The sequence below is a fragment of the Pan troglodytes genome, chromosome 2 (assembly GCF_028858775.2).
Source record: "Pan troglodytes isolate AG18354 chromosome 2, NHGRI_mPanTro3-v2.0_pri, whole genome shotgun sequence".
Taxonomy (NCBI): domain Eukaryota; kingdom Metazoa; phylum Chordata; class Mammalia; order Primates; family Hominidae; genus Pan; species Pan troglodytes.
The window spans coordinates 177901826-177928966 of record NC_086015.1 but is presented as its reverse complement, the minus strand read 5'-3'; the positions used below and the strand labels follow the sequence as shown (position 1 = coordinate 177928966).

General features: G+C 36.2%; 1 protein-coding gene across 7 annotated transcripts in view; it reads right to left on the bottom strand.

The window, feature by feature from the left end:
- The window catches only part of NAALADL2 (N-acetylated alpha-linked acidic dipeptidase like 2), a 1368615-nt gene that overhangs the window by 1051656 nt on the left and 289818 nt on the right, over window positions 1–27141 (bottom strand). For 5 of the 7 annotated variants that reach the window (XM_063807338.1, XM_063807340.1, XM_063807336.1 and 2 more), the window contains one exon: window positions 20155–20263. The gene's annotated coding sequence lies outside the window, so the exon portion shown is untranslated. Of the gene's footprint in view, window positions 1–20154; window positions 20264–27141 lie in introns of those variants that run through there. The other 2 variants (XM_063807334.1, XM_063807341.1) reach the window with 1 other exon arrangement.

Sequence of the window (27141 nt, the reverse complement as noted above, 5' to 3'; positions counted from 1 at the left end):
TTCATTCACTAAGTATCATTATGTCCCAGGTATTTTACAAGTCCTAAGGTTTTTGCTGTAAACTAGATGTCTGGCTATCACTAGAAATGTTATCTCTAGGCTGGGCGCAGTGGCTCACGCCTGTAATCCTAGCACTTTGGGAGGCTGAGGCGGGTGGATCACAAGGTCAGGAGTTCGAGACCAGCCTGGCCAATATGGTGAAACCCTGTCGCTACAAAATAAAATAAAATAAAATACAAAAATTAGCTGGGCATGGTGGTGCGTATCTGTAGTCCCCACTGCTTGGTAGGCTGAGGCAGGAGAATCGCTGGAACCCAGGAGGTGGACTTTGCAGTGAGCCGAGATCATGCCACTGCACTCCAGCCTGGGTGACAGAGCGAGACTCCAACTCAAAAAAAAAAAAAGAAGAAAAGTTATCTCTATTTTCATCTCAGGCCAACCTTGAGGAAAACCAGAGCATCTCTTTTGGTTTCCAATGCTTCTAAGTCATATTTAGTTGTTCAAGTCTCTGGCTGAGCATCTAACCAGAGTACTCCTTCACTTTAACACCTCCTCATCTCAATTATGCCCCAGCCTTGCTCATTGGCTACATCAGCCATGATATCCCTGTACTTGGTCTCACTGCTACCACCTACCCAAAATCTTTCACATATTTTTATGCAGAACAAATGTGCTTTGTCTTACCTTCTCTGGACATGAGTACATAAGTCCAAGAACTTTGCAAGCAAAATGATCTTCAAATATTGGGACTACTTCTGCTTAGCAAAGGCAGTTGATGGTAACTAACAACAATATCAACATCAACCACAAAATTTTGTTGCATTCAAGGAGTTTAGAGTCTAGAAGGAAAGGCAGATATGAATACTGCATACTGACAATTATTTTGCGATTAATGCTAACATGGAAATAAACTGGAGGCATTACAGAGACACCAAAATGTGAGGTTTTTTTTGTTTTTTTTTTTTTTTTGTCTATAGGTGTCAAGAAATATGTAAAAGGAACTGTTTAAAATCTTATAAAATGGAGAAAGAAGTTTTTCAAGTACGGATGGTTGAGAAGGGGGATCTAAGAAGAAAGAAGAACACGTGCAAAGGCAAGAAGATATGAGAAGCCAGAGCGTGTATGAGAACAAATAGCTCACTGTGGCTGCGAGATCAGGAATCAGAGCAAATCAAATGCTGCAGATCTTTACTGTGTACCAGCTTTATTTCAAAATTCACCTACTTCTCTGACCTTATGTGCTGCTTCTCCCTCAGTGCAAAGATCTCTATCTGTTCATGACAGAAGTCTGTGCAGGCTGCACATATTTAGGCAAAACTGGATAAGATTAATTTAATAGTTTCATCTTAATTCTGCTCTGAGATTTCTCAATTTAACTAAATAACTTAATACTATTTGGCAGCATGCTTTGCAGAAATTTTTTTAAAACCATTATAAAAATAATGATTTTGCTAAAGAGTGTACATAGTAAATACAATTATTCCAGTAGATGGAGCAGAGGTGACATTGGAATAGCTGAATATTGCCTGGCCTAGAATATATAGGAGAAGTCCAGACACTCAGCAGAGCCACGAAATAGAAAAAGCACATTTGAGAGCAAAGACAGAACATTACTGAATACTGGTTGGTTAATTTGGACTTAGAAAATTTCACATCCTATTCAAACTGAAGAAGAAAACAACCTGAGGCAAATACCAAAATGATTCCTTAAACAAACATTTGTATTTTAGAACAAGAAAGCTATAATTTTGATTTGTTTAAAAGTCTCACTGCAGTGCTTTACAATCATTGTACGTAATACAGGCAAGGCTAAAATTCTTAGTGGAACCTCTAAATGCATGGCTACTTCAGTCTCCCGCTGATAGTAATGTGTGTGTTTCTTCCCTCCCAGACCGTTCATGAATTGTGTGATTGCCTGATATGGAATTATTAAGAAATAGATCAATAAACACAGCAGGCTATGGGCTTAAAACCTCTGCCTACACAATGGACCTATGCACAAAGAAATTGCAAAAGCAAAGAGCTAGCCTTGCAGATTTGTATTGGGAACCTATTAGCAAGTGAAATTATAGACATTAAAAGATAACTATGGAGAAGTAGATATTTTGAATAGAAGTTCTAACTATTATGTATCAGGTAAGCATCTTAAATTTGATTAAATCTCTTAGACATTTATTGAAGTCAAGGATGAACTCTTTGATTTACGATTTTATGCAATAAGTGTTATAAGGAAATAAATTCTAATAGTTTTGGGAAAGAGGAAATGTGTCCCTCTTCTCTCGAGAAACTACAGTGTGGCTTGCTCTATGAAGTTCTTTGGCAATATGCAGAACTGGAGTATTCAAAAGGCAAGCTATATATATGTTAAGGACAAAGCAGAGGTGGCTCGAAATTTTTTATTAAAGAGTATATTTATTATTTCACAGAAATGTATCAAGGTTAATATCAAGGAAAAACAAAACTTTGTTACATATTAATTTCACCAGATTTCTGACCAAATAAGGACATTCATTAGCCACATACTTATAAAATCTTAATTCAATGCTTAAGAGTATTGTACTAGCCCGTTCTCACACTGCTATAAAGAAATACCACTGAGACTGGGTAATTTATTTAAAAAATGAGGTTTAAAATTTATTTAAAAAATGACTCAGCTCAGCATGGCTGACGAGGCCTTGGGAAACTTACAATTATGGCAGAAGATGAAGGGGAAGCCAGGCACTTTCTTCAAAGGCAGAGGAAGGAGAATGAATGCAAGAGGAAGTACCAAACACTTATAAATACATCAGATCTCATGAGAATTCACTCACTATTACGAGAACAGCATGAGGGAAACCGCCTCCATGATCCAATCACCTCCACCGGGTCTCTCCCTTGACACGTGGGGATTATGGGGATTATAATTCAAGACGAGATTTGGGTGGGGACACAAAGCCTAACCATATGAAGTATGAATAAATTTAGTTTTGCCACAATCTAGTTATATAAACTTAAAAAAGGTATTTACCTTTTCTAACTCTGTTTTCTCATTGCAAAATGAAAACAATAAAACCTATCACAAAGAATGGTAGCAAGGACTAAGTGATATAAAGCATTTAGCTGCCATTATTAATGAGAGTATCAGCTCTTGAGTGGGATGAGACTGAAAGAAAGATTAAAAACCACAATTATAGATGTTAACCCTAAGTAAGCACTTTTAATAATATTCATATTCCAACTCAATCCATTCTACAACACATATTAATGTTAAGCGAGCAAATCAAAATTCTCAGTCTTAAAAAATAGTTCATAGTCTGGATCCAGTGGTTTATTCCTTTGATCCCAGGCATGATGTAGCCTGCTTTGAGAGGCCAAGGTGGGAGGATCACTTGAACCCAAGAGTTTGAGGTTACAATGAACTACAATGGCCAGCCTGGGCAAGAGAGTAAGACCTTGTTTCTTTAAAAAAAAAAAAAAAGATATCTCTGTAACTTTGCATATGTGGAAATATACTTTCCTTATTTTATACTTTGTTAATCTTCATTCACAAAAAATAATGAATTTCTAAGAATTTATTTAAATGTGAAATAATTTATGCATTTAAACCATAAAATATTTTCATTACATTTTACAAATTCATATTTTATTATACTTCTGTGTAACCTTCCTGATACGTATTTTTAAAACATATATGCATATTTAAAGAAAATACAGAAAAAATATTTTCTGAGTATTTCCAGTTTCTCATTAGAATCCCTACCAAGGTAATAACTACAATCTTTTTACTACCTTAAAAAAGACGTAACAGTTAGCAGAGGCTTCCATACATGAAATTGAATGTCTTAGCTCAAGCTGCCATAACAAAATACCATAGACTGGGTGGGTTTAAAAGTAGGAATTTGTTTCCCACAGTTTGGGAGGATAAAAGTTGAGATCTGCTGTCAGCATAATTGGGTTCCTGGGAGGGCTTTCTTCCTAGTTTATAGACTGCCACTTCCTTATTTTGGCCTCTCATCTCAAGAAGGGAAAGAGAGCTCTGATGTCTCTTCAGACAAGGACACTAATCCCATTATGAGGGCCCCACCCTCATGACCTCACCTTAACCTAATTACTTTCCAAAAGTCTCATCTCCAAGTGCAGTCACATTGGGGGTTAGGACTTCAACATATGAATTTGGAGGGGACACAATTCAGTGCATAGTGGCGACTTTGCTGGAACAAACAAAGGGTGACCATTGGCTGGGTAGAGAGCAGGTGTAGTAAGCTCTAAGCTTTCTCTCACACATACTATTCAATTCTGCCATTAATTCCTTCTTATCCCCCATCCCCTCCCAACTGTGGACAGAAGTTGCATAGCTGTCTGGTCTCTCAGATCACTCCTACTTTAAAAAGTATGATCTTGAGATGCAATATTGGCCTATATCCCAAGAAACCAAAAGAATTAAAGCCACCAATGTAAAACTTGGAAACAAAGTTAAAGATTATAAAGAGTAAGGACGTTCAAAACTACCATGGTCATTTAATCCTCCTGACTAATTTTAGAATAAAATCCTTAAGAAAAAAAGGGGATCACCAGGAGCAGTGGCTCATGCCTGTAATCCCAGCACTTTGGGAGGCCAAGGCGGGTGGATCAACTGAGGTCAGAGGATTGAGACTAGCCAGGCCAATGGGGTGAAACCCCAACTCTAATAAAAATACAAAAAAATTAGCCAGGCATGGTGGCGCATGCCTGTAATACCAGCTACTTGGGAGGCTGAGGCAGGAGAATCGCTTGAGATGAAGCCACTGCACTTCAACCTGGGTGTCAGAGTGAAATTCTGTCTCAAAAAAAAAAAAAAAAAAAAGAAAGAAAGAAAGCAAAAAGGGGGTCAACAAGAAGGTAAATTTGTTAGCAAATTATTAGAGATACGTACACAAAACACACATGCACAAATATAAAAATGTTAATCATACATCTATCACAAGTCTTATATGTATAGAAAAAGTTACTATTAGAATACATACTATTAAATGTGTATAGGCCTTCCATCATCTGGCTCAGTTTAATCTACCATTAGTATCCCATTGAAATGTTCAGTTCTAGCAAAAGATGCCATGCTATTTTATATCTTTACACATAACTAAATTTTTTGTATGAAATATGTGACTCCTACTTCTGCAAAATACAATTCTTAAAAGTTAAACACATTGCTAAGGAAATTACTATTCTCAAGTATTTTATCCATAAAAAATTAACAAAAATAAATCACACAGCTAACTTCAAGAGAGAAAAGGAATGGGATATTACACAAACAAAACCAAAATAAAGTGATAAAAAAGAAAAGGAGATAAGAAGAAAACTGAAAGCTGGTTATGTGAAATAAAAAAAAAAATCACTGGCCTATTTTTTTTTAAATAAAATAGAAATACACAAAAATAAATTATAAACGATTAAAGAAACCCACAGAGTTAATTTAAGAGTAATAATCAACTATTTTGCTAAACAATATACAAGTAAATTTGAAAACCCAAACTGAAGACAATTTTCTAAGAAAATGTGCTTTACCAAAACTGAATTCAAGAGATAAAAACCTAAAAACGTATTTTCATAGAAGAAATGGAGAAAATTGTCAATTAATAAGTGCAATAGCAGCAGTCCAAGATGGTCTCACTGGAAAATTTTTTAAAGCCTTTAAAGATCTGGGCCGGGCGCGGTGGCTCACGCCTGTAATCCCAGCACTTTGGGAGGCCGAGACAGGCGGATCATGAGGTCAGGAGATTTGAGACCATCCTGGCTAAAACGGTGAAACCCTGCCTCTACTGAAAATACAAAAATAGCCAGGCATGGTGGCGGGCGCCTATAGTCCCAGCTACTCGAGAGGCTGAGACAGGAGAATGGCGTGAACCCGGGAGGCGGAGCTTGCAGTGAGCCGAGATCACGCCACTGCACTCCAGCCTGGGCGACAGAGCGAGACTGTGTCTAAAAAAATAAAAAATAAAAAAATAAATAAAAATCTGGCAATTTCAATGCTTCTAAAATATTTTCCAGAATATGAATTAAAGAAACCCTCCTCGTACAATAAAATTGTGCACGCGCACACACACACACACATACATACATAATCTCTAAAGTCAATATCACTTATGAATAGCATAGGAAATATCCTAAGTCAAATATTATTAGCAAACACAATGTAAGCGTACATGAAAGTTATTAGATATGCGTCATGATCAAGTGAGCTTTACTCCAACAATTAATGAATTTCCAATACTAGGAAATCCATTAATAACTTTTTTTTTTTTTGAGACAAAGTCTCGCTCTGTCGGCAAGGCTGGAGTGCAGTGGCACGATCTCGGCTCACTGAAACCTCAGTCTCCCGGGCTCAAGCAATTCTCCTGCCTCAGCCGCCCGAGTCGCTGGGATTACAGGCGTGTGCCACCATGCCTGGCTAATTTTTGTATTTTTAGTAGAAATGTGGTTTCACCATGTTGGCCAGGCTGGTCTCGAACTCCTGACCTCAGGTAATCCACCCGCCTTGGCCTCCCAAAGTGCTGGGATTACAGACGTGAGCAACTGCGCCTGGCCATAAACTTTTATGATATTAATTTACATTAATACTTTTATAATATTAATAGACCTCAGCAAAAATATTTCTTTTCATATATGCTGAAAATCTGTCAAAATTTCATAACAATTTTGGACTAAAATACACAATAAAATAGGATTAGATGAGAATTTCCTTTATATGATATAATATATCTGGATTGGCCCAAAATTTGCTGTTGTGCTTAATGGAGCAACACTAGACGCATTACCAACAAAACCAGAAATAAGGCAAAAGCACACTATCGTCACTATTATTTGACTCCAGTAATTCCACTGGAGATACCAGCCAAAAATAAATAAATAAGATTTAAAAATTATATATTTTGGAAAGGAAGAGGTACAACTATTATAATTGAAGACAACATAAAAATATAATTGCACTTATAGAATATATGTGAATATATGCATACAATTGGCATATAGGGCTGACTGGAATCAAACATACTGAGAGAAAAAAAAGGTTTTGAGAGAGCTGTATTTCCAAAGTGACTGCAGCTGTATGAGATACATGAAAGATCTCTAAGCTCCCAACTTGCTATTGGCAGGAAGTAGATTGAGAAAGCTGCTAAGAGAGCAATGAGTGGATACTTTCCAATGCTTTATTTACATAATTAAGAAGAATAATAGGCCGGGTGCGGTGGCTCACACCTGTAATTCCAGCACTTTGGGAGGCTGAGACGGGTGGATCACCAGAGGTCAGGAGTTCGAGACTAGCCTGGCCAACATGGTGAAACCCTGTCTCTACTAAAAATACAAAAATTAGCCAGGTATGGTGGCACACACCTTTAATCCCAGCTACTCAGGAGGTTGAAGCAGGAGAATCACTTGAACCCCCTGGCAGGTGGAAGTTGCAGTAAGTGGAGATTGCGCTACTGCATGCCAGCCTGGGCAACAGAGCAGAAGTCTGTCTCCAAAAAAACAAAATAAAATAAAAAAGAAGAAGAAGAAGAATGGAAATGAAATATCCTTCAAGAGAATAAAGCCAAGATCCATGGTGCACAAAAACTGGGAAGCCATATCCAAAGAGCAGAACCAGGACCTAATTCAAGGTAATTTTCCTAACTTTAGGACAATAGGCTGGCAATATTTGCCCAGATAAAATTTAGAATTGCTAAAGATCTCTTACTGCTATATAGTGCCCATTCTTATCTTTTATAAATAGCAGTGATTATTGCCAAGTGGGACAACATTTTAAAAGTCTGTATTTGCATGTATGTCCATAAAGATGCATATAAAACTAACAATAGTAATTACTGCTTTAGCTTGGGCAAAAACTGGAAAGACTGGAGACATGGTGGAAAGAAAATAGGCTTTTTTCTGTAAACCTATTTATATTTGTAATTTTGGGAACCATGGGAAGGCAGTCCATGTTCAGAAAATAAAATGAAAAATAAAGAAGAATTTTAAAAATTTCATAGGACTTCATAATTTCTGGAAAAGGGGTTTAGAGAAAGAGACATTAACATAATGATTCCCATGTTTCTGGTTTGATCAACTTAGTGCACTATGGCAAGACAGAAAATATATTTTAAGCAGAGATACGGGAAAGAAAATTACATCTTAGGTATGTTGAGTGCCAATTATATCTAAAGCTATCTACCAGTCTTAGGGTGAGGATTGTATGGCATTGTCCAGATTTTAGCACTAACATTCCTACATCCTGGGAAACCCAACTCACCTCAAAATGCAAAATATTACAATTTTCAGCAATGGATGCAGAACCTTAAGGGAAAAGTACAAAACCCATATCACAGCCCAAGTATGGAGGCTAAAAGCAACATTCTATTATACTTAGCTTCAAATGGATATGTCATAGATTATCCATTTTTTTGCTGTTTTTTTTTCCTAACTACTATCATTGGCAACCATAATCTGCCGTTCACAGAAATGGAAAATCCATTCTTGCATCATTGTGAGTGATGTGATTTATGTATTCAACTAAGTGCATTCTAATCATAAGCATTAACAATCATTTTAGACATTGCCTGTGGATTTACTATGTGCTTTGTCTTGAGGTAATGCTAGTTTAACATTCTGAATATTGTGGCTATGTTTTCTAAGAGTTCAAATGATGAAAATGAGAATGATTACAAACAGATGCTAGCATCACCCAAGCAACCGTATTATTTTAATGACATATGGAAAGATACATGTAACTGGTTTAGAGAGGCAAGTAACCACAACAAAGCATCCTACACAATAGGCAGAGAGAAAATTGGGATTAGGCATGGTAGAAGAGGGGATGTGAAAGCATATAGGGAGATTAAATGTTATAAGTCCTGGATGAAACAGGCAAGTTTTCTAAATTAGCCAAAGGTTGTTTATTATTATTATTTCCATCAAAGGCACCAATATTTTTGAAAATAGCCAATGAAGTAGTTTATGGGTATACCTTAAGAACAAATATGCATGCTACACTCAACTTGACTATTTTTTAATAAAAATGAATAAAATTACATTTACTAATTCAGAGGTTACAACCATGTAGGAAAGCAAATAAGAAAATGTTGGTAATAGATGTGTTGGCTTATTGCATTGTAGACCTGATTTAGTCAAACCTTGTTAACAATCATGCTTTTTACACTATATCAAGAGGTATCTCAATAATGAAAAAATGCTCACCCTGGTTCTTAGTGGCTCTGGTATCAAAAATTGAGTTTCATATAATCTTCTAGATTCTCGTAACATTTTATGAAACTACCGAAAACACAAAACAATGCTGGCATCTTTTCCAAATAATAACTAGACTTTGCTCATTGTATTAGTCTCCTGGTGCTACTGTAACAAATCACCACAAATGTAGTGGCTTAAAACAACATGAATTTATTCTCTTACAGTTCTTGGGTTCAGAGGTTTGAAATGGATTTCACTTGATTAAAACCAAGGGGTCAAGGCTAAAAATAAAGGTACCAGAAGAGCTGAGTTCCTTTCTAGAGCATCCAGGATGAGAATTGGTTTTCTTGACTTTCTAGCTTCTAGGGGCCACCTTCTAGTGGCCTCTTTTTAAAAAAAAAAAAAAAAAATGTAATTTATTTTTAAGTTCTAGGATACATGTGCAGGACATACAGGTTCTTTACATAGGTAAACATGTGCCATAGTGGTTTGCTGCACTTACCAACCCATCACCTAGGTATTATGCCCTGCATGCATTAGCCATTTATCCTAATGCTCTCCCTCCCTCCACCCCCATGACAGACCCAAGTGTGTGTTGTTCCCCTCCCTGTGTCTATGTGTTCTCATTGTTGGGCTCCCACTTATAAGTGAGAACATGTGGTGTTTGGTTTTCTGTTCCTGTGTTAGTTTGCTGAGGATAATGGCTTCCAGCTCCACCCACGTCCTTGCAAAGAACATTATCTTGTTCCCTTTTATGGCTGCATAGTATTCCATGGTGTAAATATACCATATTTTCTTCATCCAATGCATCATTGTTGAACATTTGGGTTGAGTCTATGTCTTTGCTGTTGTGAATAGTGCTGCAATGAACATGCACATGCATGTATCTTTATAATAGAATGATTTAATATTCTTTTGGTTATATACCCTATAATGGAATTGCTGGGTTAAATGGTATTTCTGGTTCTAGATCTTTGAGGAATCACCACAGTGTCTTCCACAATCGTTGAACTAATTTACATTCCCACCAACAGTGTAAATGTGTTCCTATTTATCCACAGCCTTACCAGCAGGTTGTTTCTTGACTTTTTTTTTTTTTTTTTTTTTGAGATGGGGTCTTACTCTGTCACCCAGGCTGGAGTGCAATGGTGCAATCTCAGCTCATTGCAACCTCCACCTCCTGGGTTCAAGTGATTCTCCTGCCTCAGCCTCCTGAGTAAATGGGATTACAGGTGCACACCACCACACCTGGATAACTTTTATATTTTTAGTAGAGACATGGTTTCACCAAGTTGGTCAGGCTGGTCTTGACTTTTTAATAATCACCATTCTGACTGGCGTGAGATGTTATCTCACTGTGGTATTGATTTGCATTTCTCTGATGAACAGTGATATGGAGCTTTTCTTCATATGTTTTTTGGCCACGTAAATGTATTCCTTGAGAAGTGTCTGTTCATGTCCTTTGCCCACATTCTGATGGGGTTGTTTGGCCTTTTCTTGTAAATTTGTTTAAGTTCCTTGTAGATTCTGGATATTAGGCCTTTGTTAGATGCATACATTGCAACAATTTTCTCTCATTCTGTAGGTTTTTTCTTCACTCTGATGATAGTTTCATTTGCTATGCAGAAGCGCTTTCGTTTAATTAGATCCCATTTGTCAATTTTTGCTTTTGTTGCAATTGCTTTTGTTGCTTTTCTCATGAAATCTTTGCCTGTGCTGTTTCCTAAATGGTATTGCCTAGATTTTCTTGTAGGGTTTTTACAGTTTTAGGTTTCACATTTCAGTCTTTAATCCATCTTGAGTTTAATTTTTGTATAAGCTGTAAGGAAGGGGTCCAATTTCTCTTTTCTGCATATGGCTAGCCAGTTTTCCCAGCACAATTTATTAAATAGGGAATCCTTTCCCATTGCTTGCTTTTGTCAGGTTTGTCAAAGATCAAAGGGTTGTAGATAGGTGGTCTTATTTCTGAGATCTCTATTTTGTTCCATTGGTCTATGTGTCTTTTATACCAGTACCATGCTGTTTTGGTTATTGTAGCCTTGTAGTATAGTTTGAAGTCAGGTAATGTGATACCTCCATCTCTGTTCTTTTTTCTTAGGATTGTCTTAGCTATATCAACTCTTTTTTCATTTTATATAAATTTTAAAGCTTTTTTTTTCTAATTCTGTGAAGAAAGTCAATAGTAGTTTAATGGGAACACCATTGAATCTATAAATTACTTTGGGCAGTATGGCTATTTTCACAATATTGATTCTTCCTACCCATGAGCATGGAATGTTTTTCCATTTGTTTGTGTTCTCTCTTAATTCCTTGAGCAGTGGTTTGTAGTACTCCTTGAAGACATCCTTGACATCCCTTGTTAGCCATATTCCTAGGTATTTTATTCTCTTTGTAGCAGTTGTGAATGGGAGTTCATTCATGATTTGGCTCTTTGCTTGTTCATTGTTGGTGTATAAGAATGCTTGTGATTTTGGTACATTGATTTTGTATCCTGAGACTTTGTTGAAGTTGCTTATCAGCTTAAGGAGCTCTTAGGCTGAAACAATGGGATTTTCTAGATATAAGATAAGGTCATCTGCAAACAGAGACAGTTTGACTTCCTCTCTTCCAATTTGAATACCCTTTATTTCTTTCTCTTACCTGACTGTGCTGGCCAGAACTTCCAATACTATGTTGAATAGGAGTGGTAAGAGAGGGCATCCTTGTCTTGTGCCAGTTTTCAAGGGCAATGCTTCCAGCTTTTGCCCATTCAGAATGATATTGGTTGTGGGTTTGTCATAAATGGCTCATCATATTTTGAGATATGTTCCATCAATATCTAGTTTATTGAGAGTTTTTAACATGAAGGGAGGTTGAATTTTATTGAAGGCCTTTGAGATAATTATGTGGTTTTTGTCTTTAGTTCTGTTTATGTGATGACTTACATTTATTAATTTGTGTATGTTTAACCAGCCTTGCATCCCAGGGATGAAGCTGACTTGATCATATTGGATAAGCTTTTTGATGCACTGCTGGATTCGGTTTGCCCATATTTTACTGAGGATTTTCACATCAATGTTCATCAGGGATATTGGCTGAAGTTTTCTTTTTGTTGTTGTTGTATCTCTACCAGGTTTTGATGTCAGGATGCTGCTGCCATCATAAGATAAGTTAAGGAGAAGTCCCCAATATTCAATTGTTTGGAATAGTTTCAGAAGGAATGGTACCAGCTCCTCTTTGTACCTCTAGTAGAATTCTGCTGTAAATCCATCTGGCCCCAGACTTTTTGGTTGGCAAGCTCTTTATTACTGCCTCAATTTCAGAACTTATTTGTCTATTCAGGGATTCGACTTCCTCCTGGTTTACTCTTGGAAGGGTGTATGTGTCCAGGAATTTATCAGTTTTTTCTAGATCTTCTAGTTTATTTGTGTAGAGGTGTTTATAGTATTCTGTGATGGTTGTTTGTATTTCTGTGGGGTCAGTGGTGATATGCCCTTCATCGTTTTTTATTGTGTCTATTTGATTCTTCTCTCTTTTCTTCTTTATTAGTCTAGCTTGTGGTCTATTTTATTATTTTTTTCAAAAACCAGCTCCTGGACTCGTTGATTTTTTGAAGGGTTTTTTGTGACTCTATCTCCTTCAGTTCCACTCTGATCTTAGTTATTTCTTGTCTTCTGCTAGCTTTTGGATTTGTTTGCTTTTAATTCTCTAGTTCTTTTAGTTTTGAGTTAGGGTGGCGATTTGAGATCTTTCTAGCTTTCTGATGTGGGCATTTAGTTCTATAAATTTCCCTCTTAACACTCCTTTAGCTGTGTCCCAGAGATTCTGGTACATTGTACCTTTGTTCTCACTGGTTTCAAAGAACTTATTTATTTCTGCCTTAATTTCATGATTTACCTAGGAGTCACTCAGGGACAGGTTGTTCAATTTCCGTATAGTTGTCTGGTTTTGAGTGAGTTTCTTAATCTTGACTTCTAAATTGATTGCACTGTGTTCAGAGAGATTATATGTTAGATTTCAGTTCTTTTGCATTTGCTGAGGAGTGTTTACTTCCAATTATGTGATCAATTTTAGAGAAAATGCCATGTGGCACTGAGAAGAATGTATATTTTGTTGTTTTGCAGTGGAGAGTTCTGAAGATATCTATCAGGTCCACTTGATCCAGAGCTGAGTTCAAGTTCTGAATATCCTTGTTAATTTTCTGTCTCAATGATCTGCCTAATATTGACAGTGGGCTGTTAAAATCTCCCACTATTTTGTGTGGGAGTCTAAGTCTCTTTGTAGGTCTCTAAGAACTTGTTTTATAAATCTGGGCGCTCCTGTGTTGGGTGCATATATATTTAGGATTGTTAGTTCTTCTTGTTGAATTGATCCCTTTACCACTATGTAATGCTAGTGGCCTTCTTAATCTTCAAAGCAACCAATGGCTGCTTGAGTCTCATATATCACATCACTCTGACATGAGTCCTCTCTTTCCCTCTTTAAGGGACCCTACAATTACATTGGGCCCGCCTGGATAATCCAGGCTATTATCTCCTATTTTATAGTCATCTGATTAGCAACCTTAATTCCATCTGCTACCTTAATGTCTCTTTGTCATGTAACATAACATATTCACAGGTTCCAAGGATTAGGACTTGAACATCATTATGAGGCCACTATTCTGCCTACCACACTCATCTATCTACAGGTTTGGCAGACAGTGTGAGTATAAATTTTGACAAACTTAATCAATGTATAAACTTCTGACCAAAGAAAATGCAAAAAATATCTCCTGCTAAATACCCTGCACTCCTTGTATACAACACTGCTAAAAGGGGAGTGATTTGTCTACCTGTGATATTGAGAATTACATAATGAAAGCTTTTATTCATGTTTCAATTTCCTCAAAATGTACAGAAGCACATGATGAGATTCTAAATTTATATAAATGAAAAAAAAGTATGTTCTTTAGACTTATGCCTGTAAGATGGTTATTATTATTACTGGCTGTAGAAAAGGTGTCAAAACATTGGCCAGTCATAATTCACTTTCAAAGTATGAAACTAAACATAATATTCTATTCTAATTTGGAAATACATTGAGGATAATAATGAACAAAATATTAAAATAAAATGGACATTATATGCTGTTTCTCTAAAAGAGTTCAATAAATCTTTAATAATGGAATCTAGAAAAGAAAGAACTAATGACATCTGAGTTGTTTGAGGTTAAATTGTGGCAAAAACACATATTCTGATTCAAAACTGCAAAATTGTTACCAGAAAAGTATAGCCAAGTTAGAAGACTTTTTCATTATTTATTTACTAAAACTATAATTTTATTTGGAATCCAATTCGATTTTACAAGTTCAAATGACCTGTGTGCTTTAAGACCGTTTTCTCAGAAACAGAGAGGTTTAACTTACAATGGTATAAAATGTGCTCTGGAGATGTTTAAATGATGGATATTTTAGACAGGGATTATCCATTTGGTAAATTCATAGAAACAAAAGACCCGGTTGAGAAACAGCTGGTCTACTGAAAGAAGCCTGTAGATATAAAGTGGATAGACAGATCGGGACTGTAATTCCAACACGTCTAAACATATGCCACTTCTTGGAAGCAAAATCCTAAGCAGTCAACTTATTTCGTTGATAGGATATTTACTTTGATGTTATCACATCAGATTGATACCAGGAATTAGTGAATGTGGGCTTGATGAGAACAGAGCTACAAATAAAAGTGAATTATATATTTGACTATATTCACCTTTACTATTACATAAAAGGAAAAAAGCATGACCCAGAAGCTGCAGGCAGTTCAGAGCAACACAAAGAGTAAAAATATCCTATTGTATGATGAGACACAAAAAAAACACATCATTGTTATTTTGTATTAAGTAACAGTCCTTTTGTATTTACATTCTTGCTTTATATTCTCATATTTGTCTATCTTAAAAATTCATAATACACCCTACAAAATTTAAGTATCTAATAAAAGTTTTAAATACTTAAATGCATTAAAAAACAGAAACATCATTAAAATATTGTTATATTTTTCTCACACATATCATTTGTTTAATCCTCCTGTTAATTATTAATAGGTGTCACTTTTAAATATCCTAGTGTAATTTTGTTTAAATAGAGCAATTATGTAACAGAAAAGTAAATAATATGAAATAATACATACTTTCAATAAATACTCTTTTTTGTGCTTTAAATGTTAAAGTATTGCATATGCATATGATTATTTCTTATATGTTATTTGTTATATGTTGACTTTTTTGGTCTGGCATGATATGAATAGGTACTAGGTTGGCTCTAAAAAACTGACCACACTATTATTTGACCTGAAGCCCATGACTGATCTGGGCTGGAAATAAACTGATGTAAAAAACAATAATCTTACCTAAGAATTCTTTTATTCCCAGTTATTTACCAATACAATATGACTCTGTATTGTAATGTTTTTGTATCCCCCACTAGACAGTGAACATCCCGAGGAAAAGTATGGTAGCATATTCACCTTTATTCTGCCACTACCCAAAATAGTATCTTAACACATAATAGGCTCACCATAAATATTTTTATTAAATGGTCCTTGAAAAATTTTAAAGAGTTTTATTTAAAATGTTAGTATGTTACCTATAGTAGAAATATTTTATTATGAAAGAGAGAAATAAGAGTGAGTTTTACATCAGTACCACCTTGAATTAAAAGGTGAACATTCAGTTTGAAAAAAATCAATTTTAGAAACAGTTCGTTTGGAAAGAATAATATAAAAACATGTTCCAAGGACAAGAAGGCAGTGCATACACAAAAAGTATAAAATGCATTCCATGTAAGTTAACAAGAGACCATATGTCATATTTGCAGATGAAATATTACAGATTTATTCCAGCTATATAAGGAAATGGAAGCCGCTTGTGTAAAGACAGTTTTCAGCATCAAGTACTAAATGAATTGCTGTCAAACTTATTAATATGGTTAAAAGTTGATATCTTTGAAATTTATAGCAAGAGCTATATGCAAAGATCTTCAAAAACTTACAAAATTAGGCTAACAATTTATCTATATAAAGCCAAAAAGTTAATGAGTTGGAGTTTTTCCCCTTTAAAATATTACTTAGCTCTTCATGGCTTTTTATTCACTATATGAATATTGTTTTTTCTTTTATACCTTTAGAAAGAAAACCGCTACAAGCTTGTCCTCTGAGAGGGACACAAGATTCTTAAAAATATAAAAAATAACAACATAATTTCAGTTTCAAGGATAGGTTATAATAATACAAAAATTACCATTTCTACCTGAAATAGTATATTACATTTAAATATTTATTTTACCTAATTAAGTGGTATACTTTGTTATATTATTTAAGTGCATTATGTAACTGAAGCCAAAAATATTTCAACAATTTTATCAAAATGCATTTTAAACAAATAGACTGAGTCTTCCTAAAAAAGTCAATCTCATGATGAGTGAATTCACTTCAGAAAACATTATTTAGGTAAAATTACATTGAGGGAGGGATGAACTTAAGGACATTATGAAAAGTACCTCAAGACATTTGCCATCAGTTTTCTTCTGTATTTTCTTCTGTATTTGGATAAGACTTAGAATATCAGCAAGACTCTACCTAAATCCATTGGTTCAGAAATGTACAGATCATGAGTGCTGTAAGATTGTATATGAAACCAGCTTTTATTTTCCTATTGAATTATCACCATTAGACCATTTAACTGTTCTAATTTATTCACTGGTTTGAACCCAAAGCAAAGACTACCTCTTAAGGAAAATAAAACAGCAAACAGTACATTCTGAGATAAATCAAATTTATTGGATAGTTTAGTGAGAACTTTTTCATAAAAATAAGAATTCCTATAATTTAATCTACCCTAGTTTAAAGAGACTCAAGAAGTGGTAGAAAATTTCTGGCAGCATAAAAATGGCTCTAACTAGCCCCAGCATCTAGACACTCACTAATATGTGATTTCTAATTACTTTTGTAGTTTGTCACTGTTTAGCACAATGAAAGCTAATTGACCAGAAAATTTTGCTTAGATTATACTTAGCTATGGCTAAATTTTTACCGTTATTATTCTGGTTTCTTTGTGAATATGTCAACTTTACTGCCTCATTAAACTTTAAATTAGATTTTGATAATAAGAGTATTTTATGAAATTTTTCAAACAACTGCAATATTCACACAGGAGCTACAGTACTCTTAAAGCCACTGTCACATTTTTCTAAATTTAATTCATACTCATTCTTTCTGGATTATTAAAAACAATGGCACTTTGATTTTAATTAAACACTTCATTTGAAAGCCATGACTAATAAATGTCAAATGCTAAAGGTGAATTTATGTTAAATGGATATCAGAAGATTTTTCATAGCATGAAAGGAATTCAGGTCTGAGGGCTTTTAGTTTTACAATCACCAATAAGGAGTACAGACAAGAAAGGTAAAATTAACTACCTCAATCTAGATGCTTGTGTTAATTTATTTTCATGTTGGGAATCAATGAGCTCAACAATGGGTTCAGTGGGTGAGGCATTCCTTAATTCTCTAAGCCTCAAAAGACAATTTTTTTAAAAAATTAGGTTTGTTGCTTACATGTCCACCTTGCCCATATGCATTATGTTTTAACAAAATATTGAAAATCAGCATATGAATGTATTTCTTAAAGAAAATGCTTAAATCACACTGGTACTTTTTGAAGGTTTGTTTTGTTTTACAAAATGCTTTTATAAAACAAGGTAATAAGATACAAGTTGGCATCACTAGAAAGCCTCCTTAAATAGCTTTACTTTAACTGCTAACATTTCATTTATATGTTTATTGTTATTTTCCACAGTGTGTGGAATCTTTGGAAGACAGAATGAATGTTTATTTAAAAAGAGCTAATACTTTTTGCTAATACAAGATGTAAGTCAGTCAAGAAATAGATGTAACCACTTCTGATCAGTTTGACATTAATACTGAAGTTCTCCTGGTTGGCTTGGCTATCAAAGAACTGGAAAGCAAATATTCAAAATCATTACAACATGGCCAACATGGCTGGACTATGACATCCAAAGCAAAAGCCTCTTAAAATGTTATTTGGGGAATATAATTAAGTCAGTAACAGCTTCTACTAACACATGGAAAAACCCACCTAAAAGACATTGCATGCTTTGTATAATATACTCAGTTCTCAAAATGATCACACTTGAAGTAACTCAAATCTGTCTACATACGATCATGAACTGAAAAGCTCTATAAGTAATAAAGGTAAGAAAAAAGACAATGGAAGGGCCCAAATGAAACCATAGAGATCCTAGCTCCTTATAATTCTCTCTTTATCATTAGAATAACACATGTGACTCTCTAAAATCTTCATCCGATTTTCTTGTAGACATAAATTCTGATTTAAACTGAGCCAAAACATTAGACAAGATTCTAAGAGTATACTGTCTTGGCCAACTTCGCATCTTCCACTAAGCCTGTTGCCTAATTGCCGTTACCATCTGATAAAATGTACTTATTTTCTCAGGTAAAATATAGGTTCAAAAGGCAGTAAAATGTGAAAAAAAAAAGAATATACTCCACTGCTGTAAAAAATAAAATAAAGGAAAATAAAAGTGTAAGAGTTGATGAAGTTAGAATATTATGCTAGAAAATATACCTATTTAAGCTACCAATTTAATTTTTTCCCATATGAAGAAATACTTTCGTTAGACTGTTGATAAAAAGAAAATACAAATTAAGAAATAAGCTGCTAATCAGTAATTTACAGGCTAGTTTTATTCTTGGATGTCAGTCCTAGAGTTGAAGTTCTCATTCTAGATAAATAATTTTTTAAGCCTCAGAAAAAAGATTAAACTGATGCATCATGTAATATTGCATTTTATGGTCAAAAAGTAATTTTTTCCCCAAATGTACTATAAAATTCAAAGAAATGCAAACCAAAAATGGTTTAATTTTTACTTATTTAGTTTTAATTACTTAGAAAGTAACAGAAATGGAGCTCAACAAATGCTAGGCAATAAGTGTTTACATAGTAACAAAATTCTATAGACATGTATCGAGTGGAAATAACCTTAGAAATTAATTCAATCTCAAGGCCAAATTCAACCCTCCCTCCTCTCTACCCTTTTCCAGGGCTCCTCCCCAACTTATTTCTTTGACCATTTTAAAACACTTGAATCTTAATGGCTTCATAAGAGGCACAGTCTCTTTCCCCATAGGCCTACCAGCTTTTACTGTCTCACACCCAGCCACTTCCTAAATCTGCATTACTTGCCTGACCCTCCAAGGCATAGGAATTGGCCACCTTTCCCTTATTTAATCTAACTCCTTACATTTGAAAGCAAGAGATGACTCAGAAAAGTTAAAAGATTTGTCTATGTTCCTGAAGTGTGTTGGTGGTTATACTGGCTCTGCTCAAATGTCTCAGCTCTTAGTTCTATGTTATTATTTTGTGCCTTTCTATTATCCACATCATCTAAAGTTTTATACGTATTAAGCCATAATGTATGAACAGAAGTTCACAGTCTATATATGGCCGTGTACTGAGAAGTGTTCCAAAAGGTCAACAAATCTGTATGAACTTGGAATAAAGAAGTTATGCAAGCCATGTGGTATCATGGCACCAACTGCATTGTTGTGATTTTTCAATAAAAATCACTAGGCTGACTTAATCCAAAAACATGACTTAATCTTATTAGTTATAACATTTACAATTATAGACAGAGAATTGATACACACCAAGACAAGAAGACTGTACCAATTTCAACAGCCACACAGAAATTAAAATATTTATATAATGCTACCCAAAGAAAATGGGCTTAAACCCATGAAATAAAAGATGAATAAAAATTGGAATACATAAAACTTTGCCACAGAATAATGCTTGCAGTCTTCTTTTTTCAAAATTAGCAGCTATTGGCACACTATAGAAATACATGAAGTCACCTTATTAAAAGTTGATTCGAGAATAAAAGTCCTACAATCTAATTAAAATAATTAGGTCTTACTTCAATTGAATGTTCCTAGTGCAACTGGAGGGCTTCTGCAGGTTACAGGAGACTGACAATCTGGACCCAGGGCTCTTCATCCAGGTGCCTAATAGTCAATGCTCATTTCCTGTTCATAAATCAAAAACCAGAGTTAAATTGGGAACCGCATCAGATAATTTATCTATTGTCTCTTGAATTTTGTTCTTTGATTAATGCTTCTTAGCATAACTTTATCAGTTCCTTTTATTGTAAGCAGACAAATTTTTCACTTCTTTTGGAAGTCAACAACGTATAGACTTTTTATTTTTAAAGCATACCATTTTACCTTAACAACAAATGTATACAAAAACACACAAATACTTTTCTCCCTTGATTTCATTTTTCCATGTTTACATTTCAATCAATTCGGCAAGCATAAATTGCACACTTTGTGCCACACACTGCTAAACATAACAAAAGATAAAGCAGGCCAGGCACAGTGGCTCACACCTGTAATCCAAGCACTTTGGGAGGCCAAGGCAGGAGAAATTGCTTAAGCCCAGGAATCTGAGACCTGCCTGGGGAATATAGAGGTGTTGGCAGCAGCAGCCCATCTGGAGAGGTTGCTGCCATGACACTGGCTACAGTAGGGGAGGCATGGCTAGGGCTGCATGCCCCATGGCCTGGCAGGAGCCAGGAACAGGTGGAATCTCCACCCTCCTGAGTTGGCAGGGCAGGACCCCCACCCTTCCAGTCACAGCTGCAGCTGCCCATGCTTTGATCATGGAGCAAAGTTGAACATTGTTGCAACCTGGCTGGGTGTGCGCAGGCTTGGGGCAGCACTGACACACAATCACCCTGCTGCCTTGGCCCTCTCCAGACTTTGGGCACCAACAAGCACAGGAAGAAGGCTGAGAGGGGGCTGAGGGAAGCTCAGAATAGGACTGCAGGGGCCCCTCAGCACAAACAGCCTGGGTGGCAAGGGAAGACAGACAGGCTCCTAGGTGGAAAGAGGCGGCTCCCCAGTAAAACTGCACCTTAAAGCCAGGATGGCCTGAAACCTGGGGGCTGGGCTGATGGACCAGAATGGGAACTATGGTGCTTTTTCCAGGCCAACGAAAGGCTGCCCATGAGCCAATCAGTATGCACTTCCTCCCCACTGAAGCCCATAAAAACCCCGGACTCAGCCAGACTCAAGGAGATGACAGGACAACCTGCCTACAGACAGGAACTCCAGGGTCTCCTCTCTGCTGAAAGCTGAAGAGATGATGGGACAACCAGCTGCGGAGAGGAGCTACCCACTCCAGGGTCTCCTCTCTGCTGATAGCTGAACACTCGTTGGGACACCCTGCCTGTGGAGAGGAGCTACCCAATGTGGGTCTTCTCTGAGCTGTTCTGCTGCTCAATAAAGTTCCTCTTCACCTTGCTCACCCTCCATTTGTCTTCACACCTCATTCTACCTGGACACAGGACAAGAACTCAGGACCCACTGAATGGCAGGGGTAAAGGAGGTATAACACTAACAGGGCCGAAACATGCCCCTTGCTCGCCACATTGCAGGCAACAAGAAGGAGAGAAGAAAGAAGAGAAGAGCTGTGGACCTCCTAGACCTAGGAACTCCCTGAGCCAGGGCTGTGACACTCTCTCTGGGGCTCTGAGGTTCCTGGTATCTCCAAGCTTCCAGGCATCACCGTGTTCCCTGGTGCCAGCCATGGAAGCAGCTTGCAGTACACCTGGACCAGCTGCAGCCTCACAGGGAGCCAGCAACCAGGCCAGTGCCTGGAGCTGCCCACCCCACTGCAGCCAGTGTGCTTGGTCAGACCCCATGCTTGCTCACTCACACACCCCTCACCACTCTGTTCACTCTTGGCAAGCATGGGATCCAGGCCAGTAGTGTGAGCCAAGCGCAGCCTGCCAGGTCAAGTGGGCAGAACGAGCCCAGTGGACCTGAGCAAAACTCGGGCAAAGGCGCTGCTGGCCAGAGGTTTCCAAACAGAAAAGCATCACCCTGAGGATCCTGGAACAGTGGGACCCTATCTCTACAAGAAATAAAAATAAAAAATTAGCTGGGCATGATGGTGCATGCCTGTGGTCCCAGCTACTTGGGAGGCTGAGGTGGAAGGATCACTTGAGCCTGTGAGGTAGAGGTTGCAGTGACCTGTGATTGCACCACTGCACACCAACCTGGGTGACAGAGTGAGATCCTGCCTCAAAAACAAAACAACAAAAAAATATGAAGGAGAAAATACGTAACTGGAAGGAAGTAACTTAGTATCTCTTTGGGAAAAAAGGATTAAACAAAGGAAGAGATGTGTATTAGAAAGATTATATCTAAGACTGAAAGCTTCTCTCTTCATATCTGTATGGTCTTGGATAATTTCTGAATCTCTAAGTCTCAATTACTTCACCTTAAAATTAGAATGAAAACAGGAAACTTGCAGAACTATTGTGAGAATTAGAGACATGGTATGTAATGTGCCCCACACATTGCCCAGCATGTATTAGGTGCTCAATAAATGACTGATATAATTATATGTTATTTTAAGATATTGAGTCTTTTCCTTTTATATCTTCCAATACCAAGATTGGTTATTCTACATTTCATATTAACAGGCTGTGATATTAAGTAATAATGCTATGAATTATGAAGCTACTTATTTGTGCTTTACTCTCTTTATTGTAATATTTTTATCTTAGTTTTGAGATACTTGAAAGCTATAAAGTGTTCTTATTCTCCTTTCAAAATTACTTAACCCAAAATAAGCTATTATTTCCTTCTATCGAGATTAACTTGTAGTATTGTACAAGCTTGTGACTAGAAAAAAATTCTTACCCTCTGTTAAGTTAGTTTCCTTCCTCCTAAGTTTTTCACACTCATGTCAATATCTTCCATCTTCCTTAAGCTTTACATAAGAAATAATAATGTGTCATAAATTTCTCAAGTACCAAAATACAGAATAAAATAATAATTCTGAATTTTTGTCTTAAATTCCTTCAGCTTTTAGAGAAAAAGGTGCTTAAGGTAGATCTTGTAGATTCACCAATTTAGAAGTGCCATCTAAATCTTCTTTCTTTTCTCACAAAGAAAGAACTGCTTGATGAGGATAACCTAACTAGGTTAATACATGAATTAAATGCAACCTAGACTTACCTATCCTCAAATGTTATGGACCGGATGTTGGTGTTTTCCCAAAATTCGTATGTTGAAGCCCTAATTTCCAATGTTATAATATTTGGAGGTGGGTCCTGAGAGCTTGCACACTCTCTCTCTGCCATGTAAGAACCTGACAAGAAGGAGGCTATCTGCAAGAGAGCCCTTGAAAACTGGTTGGAACTTTGATCTTGGACTTCCCAGTATCCAGAACTGGTGGAAATAAATTCCTGTTGTTTAATCCACCCAGTCTGTGGGATTTTGCTATAGCAGCTCAATCTTCAAATAAACTCTTTAGTTCAATAATGCTATTACCACATTAGTATGGATACATACATGTGCATACCTGCCTATACACACACATAATTCAGGACATTTAATATTACCTCATTTGTAGAGAATAAAAGAAATATGGAATGAGGAGGATTGGAAATCACTACCTAATTCTCAAATTTTATTTAAGTGCCTCAAGATTCTATTCATGGGTAAGGGTATGCAAGAAATTAATGATAATTTTAGTACAAATGTGGGTTTCTGCTCCCCCTCAACACTGAAAATGAAAAAGTGAAACCAACCCAGTAGTCCCATAGACAGGTTTTGGGGTTTTCTGGATAAATATGGAAATTGACCCTTCTGGTCTTAAAGCTTGAAGCTTACATTTGTTTTACCTGAATTTCTTCTTCAGGAAAGGACCCCCCACCAGGCCTCTCAAAAAGTATCAAAGAACTGAAACCCACCAGATCACTACATCCAGAAAGTGAGAGGCCAGACCCCTCATTCATCATGATTGCTCTTAACCCTCCCAAGTTCCTGTTTTGCCACACATTGTGACATTTCTTCCCTGCTACAGAAACCCCTAATTTTAGTAGGTCAGAGAGATGGATTTGAGACCGATCTCCCATCTCCTCAGCTGCAGCACCCCATTCAATCCTTCTTCCATGGCAATACTTGTGTTAGTAATTGACTTTCTGCGTGGCAAGCAGCAGGACCCAAACTGAACCCCTGGTGTTTCGGTAACAGAAAGAGCCTTAACAAAAAAGGCAGAGACATGTTCACAAAGAAGCTCAAGCTTTCAAGCTACAAATCACAAGAAATGCTAAGCCACATGGGACTCTTTTCCTAACCTTTCTCTTGGCACCTAACTGGATTAAAATGGCATATTGCCATCTGCATCCATGCATGTGATTAAAAATCAAACCATATAGATTGAGTTAGACAGATGAAAAGTCATGTCATCTTTTGTCTAACATAATGCCTTTGACTGATCCTTGCTTTTCCTATCCCAACATTAAGGATTCTCTTTACTAAATGAAATGAACTCTAGTATCTTACATTGAAATTCATTGTTAAAGATGTGATTTTTTTCCTCAGGTTGCAGAAAAACTTGCCTGAATTAGTTCTTTGTGGACCTTTTAAGCGTTACCTAAAATCAGAATACTGCGACTAGAAGAAACTTAATGATTATCTCACTTAAGTGTCACACCAACATTTACCACTAGCTCCCACTTGATATTTCATAATAAACTCCAACCAGATCATATATACAATTTTTAACAATAAAATCTCATAAATAAAAAGCCCACTCAACTATGGAGGATGTTTTTCTCTATACATAGACTTTTAAATGGTATATTCTCATATTAGAAGGACAAAATGGTATAATCCTTTGGAAATTATCTTTAATTCTGATGGTGGCTTAATACACACATATTAATACATGTATTTTGGATTTTCCTAAGCACCACATATAAAAGAAAAAACCCAATGGAACACATGCTATGTCCAACTTAGCAAAGTATCTGTGTGATTAATAGAATATTATTAATAGCCATTTTTTAATGGTTGCCATTCTATTAACTTATACAGGATGGCTATCTCCTTTTTCTAAAACAGTCTTCTTCAAGACACTTTACTTATCAATAACTAATAAAAATTCCCTGTTTTGAATCACATAAATTTCATTTTTAATTAAACATTTCTTGAAAATCCACCATAAGTTAAGCCTATCTACTTCAAATACTTGTACAAGATTTTGAGATGCCTTAATATTTTGATCCACCTCTGAGCCTCTTGAAGGCAAGGACTATGTTAGCTGTGTCCTCAGGATCTATCACTGTGTTAATATATAGAATATTCACAATAAATGTTAATAAATGATATTTGTTACTCAACATTTCTATAGATTTCTACAATCCTTTTCATATAATGGATATCCTCACCATCCCTTCAAAAATGTACTATGTACTCTCTTCATGTCTTTTCCCTTGTCCTTTCTGAGATATTTGTTCTGCTCTCTTGCCTAGTTTCTACTTATTTTCCATGATTCGCTTATTTCATAAAATCTATTCCAGCCTAAGCATTTCATTTCTCTCAAATTGTGTCAAGACTATATTACACTGAACTCTACTCTCCTAAAGAGAGTCAAAAAATCATATTTATACTTCTTATATATCCTCCACACATCATAGCTCTAAGTTGGGAACATTGCTAGTTAATATATAAGATACAGATGGTTTGTGAGAAAAGATACAAGTCTCTTACTGATGAATTAGATCAGAGATAGGCAAACTATGGTCTATCAGCCAAATTTGGCCGGATGCCTGTTTTTATAAGTAAAATTTCATTGGGACACAACCACACCCATTCATTTATGTATTGTTTATGGCGGCTTCCCTGCTATAACAATAAGTTGAGACCTTTTGGCCCACAAACCTAAAATATTTACTCTCTGGTCTACTACAAAATAAGTTTGCCAACTAGCAGTTGAGATCAGCGGTTTTCCAGTGTGGGTCCCAGATTTTATTGGCCTACTCACATTCTTAAGCATTGTGGTTTGATAATGTTACATAACCCAGTGGGTCTTAAAGGTGGTTTTTGGACTAGCAGTATAAGCATCACATTGAAATTTGTTAGAAATTCTAAATCTTAGCCACCATTCCAGACTGCAGATCAGAAATTCTTGAGATAGGGCCCAGCAATCTGTGTTTTTAGCAGCCCTCCAACTGATTCCAATTCACACTAAAATTTGAGAATCACTGGATTAAACAGAGAATCATTTATTAACACCCGACCATGATGACTTGGCCTGGCTATGGCAGATCCATTTTCTTTAAAGATATTCTAAGTTATGAAAATATATTAATTATGTTTCACCAGTCCTGAAATAAGACACCTTGCATTTATTCTGAAAGAACATGAAGGAACAGGATTATCTTGATGTGGAAATTGCTATAGCACTTTAAGTAAATGCCGAAATGCCACCAGCTGTATATCCAAAGGAAAGACAATATACCAAGTGCCAAAGTGCAAAACCTATCCAAAAATAGATTGAAATATCAAAGCAATATAGCAGATAAGCTCCAATTTTTATCGGACTGCCTGTCAAGACAAACCTTTGCACAATGCTTCTCAGCAGGGACACAGGAGAGGCAGCATTGCAGCTCAGTATGGGACTCTGATAATCAAGCATTTGTTCCAACATGCATATCCCCAGCTCAAAGTCATAAATGTTGCCTTTCCATGATAGTGTGTGGGTAGCACTTTCCATGATAGTGTGTGGGTAGAAATAGGAATAAAAATAGGAATAATCACCACCAAGCCTTGTGCATGGTAATAATTAGCTAGCACTCCCTATGAAAAAAATTTATAATTGTGTTATAATATATACAATTTTCACAAAATAATTATGTTCAAACTTACGATAAATTTTCACTTCCTCATTGTTTTTCTCTAAAATACAGACTAACACCAGCAGCTTTGTCTATGATATGAAAGGGTTGTAATGTACCAAAAATAATGGAGAGTTATTGATAAGTGGAAAGCATTAAAAAAACTACTTCTTAAAAGACTTTTGTCTCAGTCTTTTATATTTTAAT